Below are 9,893 nucleotides of genomic sequence, written 5' to 3'. Positions count from 1 at the left end.
TCTCAAAAACAAACAAAAACAAAAACCGAAGGAAAAAGTACAAAGGAAAGAAAAAGGAAATATAAACCGTAATTGGGGGCCAGCGACAGTCCTCCATGGGGGAACGTTCACTGTGCTCTCACGATGGATGAATGGCTCTGCTCTGCTCAGCCCAGCAGCCTCTTAAGCCATCTGGAGCCTCGAAGACTCTTTAGTGCGGAAGTTCCAGTGCAGGCGGTGGGAAAGCAGAACCTCTGGATGGACCGTTTCTTAGAAGCTTTGCCAATTTGCAGAAACCAGACAATGTTCCTCATTAACATCTGTCTGTCAGCACAGTCCAGCGTCATTTCACTGTGTGGCAGGGACTCAGCTCCGAATTCTGTACAGAAAAAACACCTGGATCCCAGTCTTCCAATGACTTCAAGACAACCAGAAGTGTCTTCTTTTGCTCCTAGGGGGTCTCTAAGCAAGACGTCCCTGCCCGTCGAGATGTGCTGCCGACATTTAGCTATGATGATGCCCTAGAGGACCTTGCGCCCATGACTCCTCCTCCATCAAACATGGGCAGCATCCTCTGGAAGCCAGTAATTCCAGAGTACAAGTATCAGCATCTTGACAAGACAGAGGAAGGAGCGGCCAGCGTCTCTTCCCTTTCTGTGACTTCTTGGACAGCCACTGACAGTTCAGACAAGGCCCCTGTGATGAGGGCTAAAGCTTTCATCATGAATTCCCTGATCACAAAACCGACCCAGGAGAACATCCAGCGCTTTGAACAACAGGCAGGACTGAGAGATGCTGGCTACACACCCTATAAGGGCCTCACCACTGAGGAGACCAGGTACCTTCGAGTGGCAGAAGAACTCCATAAACTAAAGCTGAAGAGTGGAGAGACAGCAAAAGAGGAGAAGCACCCCGCATCAGCCCAGTCCACCCGGAGCAGCACCCCTCGCTCGTCCCCTAAGTTTTGCCGTCCAGGCTTACAGAGGTGGCCCCTAAACCCTCTCCTGTGGAGGTGATGCGTGCCCAGGTCACACGAGGTGAAAGTACAGCAGTCTTTAAGTCACCAAAGAGGGACGTCCCAACGGTAGAAGGAAAGAAACAACCACCGCGCACCCATAATCTCAAACCCCGTGACTGGAATGTGCTCACACCCACTGGCTTCTAGAATGCTTTCTGTCCAGCGTCTGTAACTTCCCTGGGTCTGACATAAGGGGGGGATGTAGCTATCTGAGGCCTGAGTGAGTGTGCAGATTGTCTTCGTGTGAGAGAAACCATTTTGCAGTGTTTTCAGGTTGATGGAAAATGACAGTGGTGTAGAGCCTAGGGCCTCACTAATTTTTTTTTTTTTTAATTATTTTTCCTAGAGAAGGACTCTGATCCTTATTTTCCTAGGCAAATTGTGCTGGAGTGCTTCCAATACTGAGGCCGCTTGATTCTTCTCCCATGATCACTATGAGTACTGACAAATCATGGTACAGGAGCCCACCAACCAGTTTGCCAGCGGAGGCCTCCTGACATACATTAGCCTGGACTTCTCTGAGAGCTGGGTACAGCTCACAGCTACACTTGGCAGGATCCTGGCTCTCTAAGCTGAACCACAGGCTTTCTCTCCCTCTCCCCCTCCCCCTCCCTTCCTTTTCCTCTCCCACTCCCTCTCCCCCACTCACCCAGGGTTTCTATGTGTAGCTCTGGAAATAGGTTTTAAGACCAGGCTGTCCTTGAACTTACAGAGACCCACCTGCCTGCTTCTACTGTAACCCCCTTTTCTTGTTCGAACTTTAATATGAAATTAATTTAACTTCTCATTCAGTAATCTAGTTTCATACTGGCAATTGGTTCCCCACTCCGATTTTATTACTGAAGATAATAGACAGGGACTTGCTCATGCTAGGCAAGTGCTGTACCATCGAGTGTCACCCCTAGTTCCTGGGTAGTATGCTTTTTCAGTTGTGTGTGTTTTGTTTTGAGACGTCTCACTTTGTACCCAGGAACTCAGTCAGTAGATGCACAGATGTACCCGCCTCTGCCTCCCAGTGCTGGGATTGCAGGTGTGCACAACCACACCCAGATTAGCTAGAGAAGATGATAGGTGCAGCTGGATGATAGACAGCCTTCGGGTTCACACGAACTTGGTGCCACTGTATTCTGACAACAGCAAGACCATTTTCCACCAACCTAGCCACATCTGTTCAGTAGTGCGTGTTACCAAGGAAAGGAGGCAAGGAAGTGCCCTTTCCTGTCTCTTCGTTGTTCACTGTTGGTCTTGAACACTCACATATGATCGCTCCATCATTTTAGATAGTAGTCTGTTTACATAACAAGCTAACCTCATAGAGCAGCCCTGGAGTCTAAGATTATTGTAAAATTAACTTATTTGTCTTATCTTGTATTGGCAAATAAAAATCTTTACTCCTTTCTTAAAAAGAGAAAAACAAAACAAAACAAAACCAGTAATTGGCCCTGAAGCATCAGGTTGTGATAACTCAGTGAGTTCATGCCTGGAGAATATAATGTATAGAAAAGTATTAGCACAACCTTATTCTCACTGTATTATTTCTACCAAAGTCCTGCCTTATCCTCCATTACTGAATCCTCAGATTCAATCAACTATGGATAAAAGTGCTTACAAAAATGAGTATGTGCTGACTGTGTACAGCTCTTTTGCCCTGTCATATTTACCTAAACAAAATGATGTACCCACTCTGTAATCCAGAGATAGCAAAGTTAAGATGAAGATATGTATGGGCTACATAAAAATGCTATGCTACCTTCTAGAAAGCACAGAGGCATCCACGGATTTTAGTATAGGAGGGAGTTCCTGGAACCAATTTTCAAGGAAGTGTGACTGCTTGGTTTCCGTGTGTACACTGGGCTAAACACAGATCCAGGATTGCTTTTTCCTGTGTGTTTCTGGCAGGAGTGAGCTGTACCGCCCATTTCTTGTGTGATAGTTGGAGAGTAGAGATGATGTAGCCACCACGCTGTAGTTCACACACATCACCACATATATGCTGGCTCACAATTTATGTGAGGCAATGGCTGGGTTTATAATCCCCCCAACCTTTCACCTGGATCATTTTACAGCTTTCCTGTCTCCAGGGACAAGTGTTTTTGTTTGGCTCCATGGTGAAGCACCTTGACTTCTCCAGGACAGCCACATCATGAAGGACAGAGGCCAATAAGAACTGACACAAGGCTCATTCCATCCTTGCAGGCGCCAGCTTGTGCATATGGGTTCCTTCTTATTCTGAGTTTCCTTTACTCTTCTCCTTGACTCTCCCCCTCACAGGTTTAAGTTCTAACATAAAATGGAGACGACGTAGTTAGGAATACTTATTCTTTCATAAAGTCAAATCCTGAAACACAAACAAAGCAAAACTTTTGATTGATGCAGACCTCTAATGATCCTAATTGTCACTTTGATATTGCCTCAGTAATGAAAATGGTTTCTATTGGCAACAATATTGTGGTTAGCACAAATGAGCCATGAGTAGTGACCAATGACTATAATCCCAAGTATTTAGAGGGCAGAGCCAGGGAGACCCCTGTAAGTTCAGGTCAGACTGGTCTATATAGCAAGTTCTAGGCCAGGCAAGATTACATAATAAGACTGTCTCAAAAACCAAGACCAAAACCAAACCAACCAACCAACCAACCAACCAACCAACCAAACAAACAAACAAACAAAAATACCCATAAAAGCAAAGACAATAGAATTGTGTGTGGTATTTGGTTGTAAAATTACTTATATAATTTAGAATAAATTATTCTTAGATAATGATCCAAATGACGTTTTGAGATCGAAGAGATGGTTCAGTGGATAGGAGAATCTAACTAAAGGGTTTGGCTTTAATTCTCAGGACCAACTTGATGGTGGCCATGATGCTCATTAAGTCCAGATCCAGGGATCCCTCCATCTTCTGAACCTTGTGGTACCAGGCAGTCACACAGTTCCCCTGGAGGCAAAACATTCATAAAATAAAATAGAACACATAAAGTAAAAATAAGAGACAATTCTTAAAATGACATCATAATTTAAAAATTCTTACAGCTATCTTAGGTTATATTGAAGAAAATATTGCTAAAAATTCATTTAAACTTGTCTATTTCCATAGTTAGTTTTAAGGAGGCTTTGAAGAGTTAATGTTCTTACATTATCTATACATTTATTATCTCCCTTTGCAGGAAGCATGGGGTACCCTTGAAACTTTCTGGACAAAAGAAAACACACTTAAGACGCCTAACTCTGCTTCTGCCCATAAAACTTTCCCTTAATTCAAAGGAATCCAGCCATCTCTCATTAATTCACTCAACCTTGATTCATTTAATCACTTTAAAGCTCTGCTAAGTACCTATTATGTGCTGTGAATGAAACTGTTGCTAAGTACATGCAAATAAACATTGCCGGTTCCCTGACGTGGTATCTAACAGTCACAGGGTAGTGTAGTGAGTTCTAAGGCAGAGCTGTGTGCTAGGCTATCTAAAGGACAACTTAATGGTGAGCAGGAGAGAGTTTTCTGGAAAGAGTATACTTAAATTGGCATTCAAAGCTAATAAAACTGTAAAAGGTTTCCACCAAAGGTCTTCAGGAGAGAGGAGTAAGATTCTGAAGATCTTGAGACACAAAGAAAAAAAAAATGAAACATTTAGGATAACGGCTAGCAGAAAATTTGGAAGTTAGGAGAGTGAAACCTTGAATTTTGCAGTCAATCTTAAATATGAATCTGAATGTCTAGTTCCCTTCCTAGATTCCAAAGACTTATGAAATAAAGAATATATGTCAAACAGTGTTATCTACCTCAGCTTCACTCATTTTCTGGAGTGAAAACTTCGGTTTCTTCAAAAACACAGAAATATTAGAAGAATGTTTTCATTTTAATCCCGGGTGTGGAATATGAAGCTGCTTCAGATTGTTTACAACAATTGACTGTGATTTGCCTTGTGCTCTAGCAGAGGTGTAATTTTGCCGGGTGCAGATAGTTTCTCCAATTGTATGATGTTTTCTGGGGACTTTAAAGCTAGAGTCCTCGATAAGCAGGTTGTTATGTGCATATTATTGGTTGTTGGCTGGCTGCTGGTGTTTGCTGCCATTCGTGGTTTGTTACATAGTCGTGGGCAAAGAAGAAATGAAGATATCAGACATCCTGCTGGCTAAGAGCAAACTTGCTCCAAGGAAATTGATGCCCCTAATCAGCAGGAAGTCATCTAATGATAATGTAAGCCCTTGCCCCTCTATCCTTTTTTATCTAATGTTAAAAGATTGAAAGGATGAAAGAAAAGGGGTGGAGAAAGGTGGGGAAAGGAAGAAACTACAAAGTAACCAAGAGTCTGGCTATGTATTTTCCAAACCAGCATGACTGTCTAAACATGAACTGAACAAGGACAGCAGCAATAGATATGCCAAGGCAGATCTGGAAAAGACTATGCGGCCTCAAGCCTACATAATAAAATAAGGAATGCTGAGAGTGGGAGAAATCGTGCTGTCGGAGAAAAAGCACCTCAGTTAGTTATCCAATACCTAATGGTCAGCTCTGAAAACGTACATACAAGTAACGATATACAGACTGAGCGGGTTGTACTTATTACATATTCATATTACATATGTGCACATTGATATTACAAATAATATGTATTATATATGCACCAACAATTAAATGAAAAAAGAGGCCATGAATTTGAAAGAGAGCAAGGAGGGACATAGGAGAGGATTTGGAGGGTGGAAAGGGGAGAAGGAAACGATGTGATTATAATTTCAAAAATAAAATAGGTCCGAAATTCTCTTTCTCTGTTGAGTCTTTGTGTGGTTTAGGTATAAGAGTAATTGTGGCTTCATAGAAGGAATTTGGTAGTGCTCTGTCTGTTTATATTTTGTGGAATAGTTTGGACAGTATTGGTATGGGGTCTTCTATGAAGGTCTGATAGAATTCTGCACTAAACCCATCTGGTTCTGGGCTCTTTTTGATTGGGAGACTTTAATAACTGCTTCTATTTCTTTAGGAGTTATGGGGTTGTTTAAATGGTTTATCTGTTCCTGATTTAACTTTGGTACCTGGTATTGGTCTAGCAAGTTGTCCATTTCCTCCAGATTTTCCAGTTTTGTTGAATATAGGCTTTTGAAGTAGGAGCTATAGATTTTCTGTATTTCCTCAGATTCTGTTGTTATGTCTCCCTTGTCATTTCTGATTTTGTTAATACGGATACTGTCTCTGTGCCCTCTGGTTAGTCTGGCTAAGGGTTTATCTATTGTGTTGATTTTCTCAAAGAACCAGCTCTTGGTTTTGTTGATTCTTTGTATAGTCCTTTTTGTTTCTACTTTGTTGATTTCAACCCCGAGTTTGATAATTTCCTGCCTTCTACTCCTCCTGGATGCATTTGTTTCTTTTTGTTCTAGAGCTTTTAGGTGTGCTGTCAAGCTGCTGAGGTATGCTCTCTCCTGTTTCTTTTTGCAGGCACTCAGAGCTATGAGTTTCCTCTTAGCACTGCTTTCATTGTGTCCCATAAGTTTGGGTATGTTGTACCTTCATTTTCATTAAATTCTAAGAAGTCTTTAATTTCTTTCTTTATTTATTCCTTAACCAAGTTATCATTGAGTAGAGCGTTGTTCAGCTTCCATGTATATGTGGGCTTTCTGGTTATTATTGTTGCTATTGAAGACCAGCCTTAGTTCATAGTGATCTGGCAGGATGCATGGGAGGATTTCTCTCTTCCTGTATCTGTTGAGGCCTGTTTTGTGACTGATTATATGGTTAATTTTGGAGAAGGCACCATGAGGTGCTAAGAAGAAAGTGTATCCTTTTGTTTTAGGATAGAATGTTCTATAAATATTTGTTAAGTCCATTTGGTTCATAACTTCTGTTAGTTTCCCTATGTCTCTGTTTAATTTCTGTTTCCATGATCTGTCCATTGATAAGAGTGGGGTATTGAAATCTCCTATTATTATTGTGTGAGGTGCAATGTGTGCTTTGAGCTTTAGTAAGGTTTCTTTTATGAATGTAGGTGCCCTTGAATTTGGAGCATAGGTATTTAGGATTGAGAGTTATCTTGGTGCCCCACATGAGGCCCATATATATATAGCCACCAAAACTCAGTAAGATTGATGAAGCTAAGAAGTGCATGCTGACAGGAACCAGATATAGATCTCTCCTGAGAGACACAACCAGAGCATGTTAAATACAGAGGCGAATGCTAGCAGCAAACCACTGAACTGAGAATGGGACCCCTTGGAGGGAATTAGAGAAAGGATTGAAAGAGCTGAAGGGGCTTGGAACCCCATAAGAACAGCAATGCCAACCAACCAGAGCTTCCAGGGACTAATCCACTAGCCAAAGAATATACATGGACTGACCCAGGGCTCCAACTGCATATGTTGCAGAGAATAGCCTTGTTTGGGCACCATTGGAAGGGGAAGCCCTTGGTCCTGCCAAGGTTGGATCCCCAGTGCATGGGAATGTTGGGAGGTTGATTGATGGGGGAACACATTTATGTGGGATGGGGAGGGGATAGGGGGCTTATGGACAGCAAACCAGGAAAGGGAATAACATTTGAAGTGTAAATAAAGAAATATATCCAATAAAAGAAAAAACCCATGGAACTAAAAATAATAATAATAATATAAAATAAAAAAAAGAAGGATCATTGGCCTTTTACTAGATAGCTTACTCTATCTTCTGCAGGATGAGATTATTTCCAACCTGTGACACAGGCTTGGCTGTGACTTGCTTTGACTAATGAATGCAAGCAGGCAGGAGAAGACTTAAGAATTAAGGCATGCACCGCTAAATTCCTTCAAAGAGAATGCAAGTCCTGAGTAGAGCCTGCTCCTTAATCCTAAATCCTGTGTACAGATCTGTGGCAGATGACCCACAGGACTAAAAATGACATGAGGACTTTTTTTTTTTTTTTTTTTTTTTTTTTTTTTTGGAGCTGAGGACCGAACCCAGGGACTTGAGCTTGCTAGGGCAAGCGCTCTACCACTGAGCTAAATCCCCAACCCCAGGAGGACATTTTAATGGTTGTCATTGCAAGACACAAAGATTCATGGCTTTATTGTCACATCAGTAAAGCCGATTAATTCTAATTTTGTGATGGACTAGAGTATTATTATTATTAAAAAGCACTCGAACAAGGAAGTAATGCATTTCAGAATGGTGTCTGATATTAATCACCTTAAGACATTCTGGATACATCTCTAATGTGGTTAAATGTCTCAACAGCCCTTTCTCTGCCATGATTCCTATCTCTGGACTATCGAAGCTTGTTTCACAATCTGGTAAAATGGCTTCGCTCCAGTTTTTCTAATTGAGTTTTACTCCTATCCTTTCCTCTTAGACAGTGACGCTTCAACACGGTCATTTCCCTGGTGCCACAGTGCATTCATTTTCATATTTTTTTTTTTTGCTACTAAAGTTTTCAAATGATCTCTTTAAAGTATAGTGCTTCAGAGCCACCAGATTCTTAATCCCAATACAGAGGGAGAAGAAGCAGTTGATCTATGAGTTCAGGGTAACCTGGTCTATGGAACAAGTTCTAGGGCAGCCTGGGTAGACAGAGAAACCCTGTCCTGAAAAAAATAGTAATAATAATTAATAATGATGATGATGAATATAATACTAGTGATAATATGTGTCATGCTGATGCCCATTGAGAAGGGTAAGGCAGGAAGATTGCGTTTGAGGCCAGTCTGTGCTGCAAGGAGACCCTGTCTCACAAACACAGTACCATGTAACGTGCAGATGGATTTGTACAAATTAGTGCATAAACATTCTTAGGCTTTTCTCTGTTTACTAAGGAAGGTCTCTATTTGAGCCCTCTGTGCAACATCAGGAGTCTGGGAAGAGGCTGAATAAATGACCTTACTAATTTTTAAATCATTGAGAAAAGATGTAAAATGAGAAGATAGACTAAAACTTTCAGGACTGGCCACAACGAAGTGTGTGGTACGTCACTGGAGAGTCATGGACAGAGATGGCAGACGTGATCTGGGAGATTAGGAGACTTGTAGTCCTGCACATAAGGGTGATGGATTCTGGGAAAGGCACAATGTATATCTGGAATTTTCAAGGAATTGGAGAACTGGGAAAGACTTGAGTTGATATAAAAGTTGTAGATCTAGGTCATTGACATCCTTAATATTTTTGGGCAGGGTGTTTCTATGTAGCCATGGCTGTAATAGAACTCTCTACATAGACCAGACTAAACTTGAACTTAAGGTTCTGCCTCTGTCTGTGTATTTGCCTGCTGTTCTTTGAATAACACTCCATTTGGCTGAATCATATAAGTAGTCGTTTCAGTGTGCATTTACACATGTGTTAGCATTCTCTAGGGCCATCCCTAACCATTCATGATCCATGTGCAGTCACTCCTCCCATTTCTAATTCTCCTTCATCTGTACCCCAATTCTGACTCCACTTCATCCTCGAGTATTACTCCATTTTACAAACTTACTTTCTATCTTAATGATGGAATTCATATGTAGGCCTTAGATGTGGTGTGATGAAGATGTTTGTGTAGAAGCCATAGTATAGTTTTTAAAGTTGTTTTATCTTCTTTTAAGATCTCATAATCTAAAACCTTTTTTTAGTTTATTACCACAGCAAGATATTTACTTTTTCCTATTTCTTTCTGATTTTCTCACTCATTACCACCCATATTTCGTGTATGTGTGCAATTTGGAATTATTGGCCGTAATAAAATAGCTAAGTTCTGGATTTTGTACTTGCTTTCTTTGATGCAACTGACAGAGAGTTAGCTTGGGATTTAAAGATTAGTAGAATGTCAGTCCATCAAGATTAAATGTCAGGACTGGTAAATCCCATTTAATAGTGTAGAAATGCCTAAAATGAACCAACACTCTTCTCAAGTATATTTGCTAAGTGTGAAATACTCTTAAAGCACTACTAGTAGTACTAATGGTC

General features: G+C 41.0%; 1 pseudogene; it reads left to right on the top strand.

Moving 5' to 3' along the window:
• The first annotated feature begins 378 nt into the window (after positions 1 to 378).
• Positions 379 to 1,144, top strand: LOC116911733 (annotated as a pseudogene).
• Positions 1,145 to 9,893: the final 8,749 nt, after the last annotated feature.

This window comes from Rattus rattus, chromosome 10 (genome assembly GCF_011064425.1).
Source record: "Rattus rattus isolate New Zealand chromosome 10, Rrattus_CSIRO_v1, whole genome shotgun sequence".
In the NCBI taxonomy this organism is placed as follows: domain Eukaryota; kingdom Metazoa; phylum Chordata; class Mammalia; order Rodentia; family Muridae; genus Rattus; species Rattus rattus.
The sequence above is the reverse complement of the archived record's forward strand: the minus strand, read 5'-3'. Positions and strand labels throughout refer to the sequence as shown.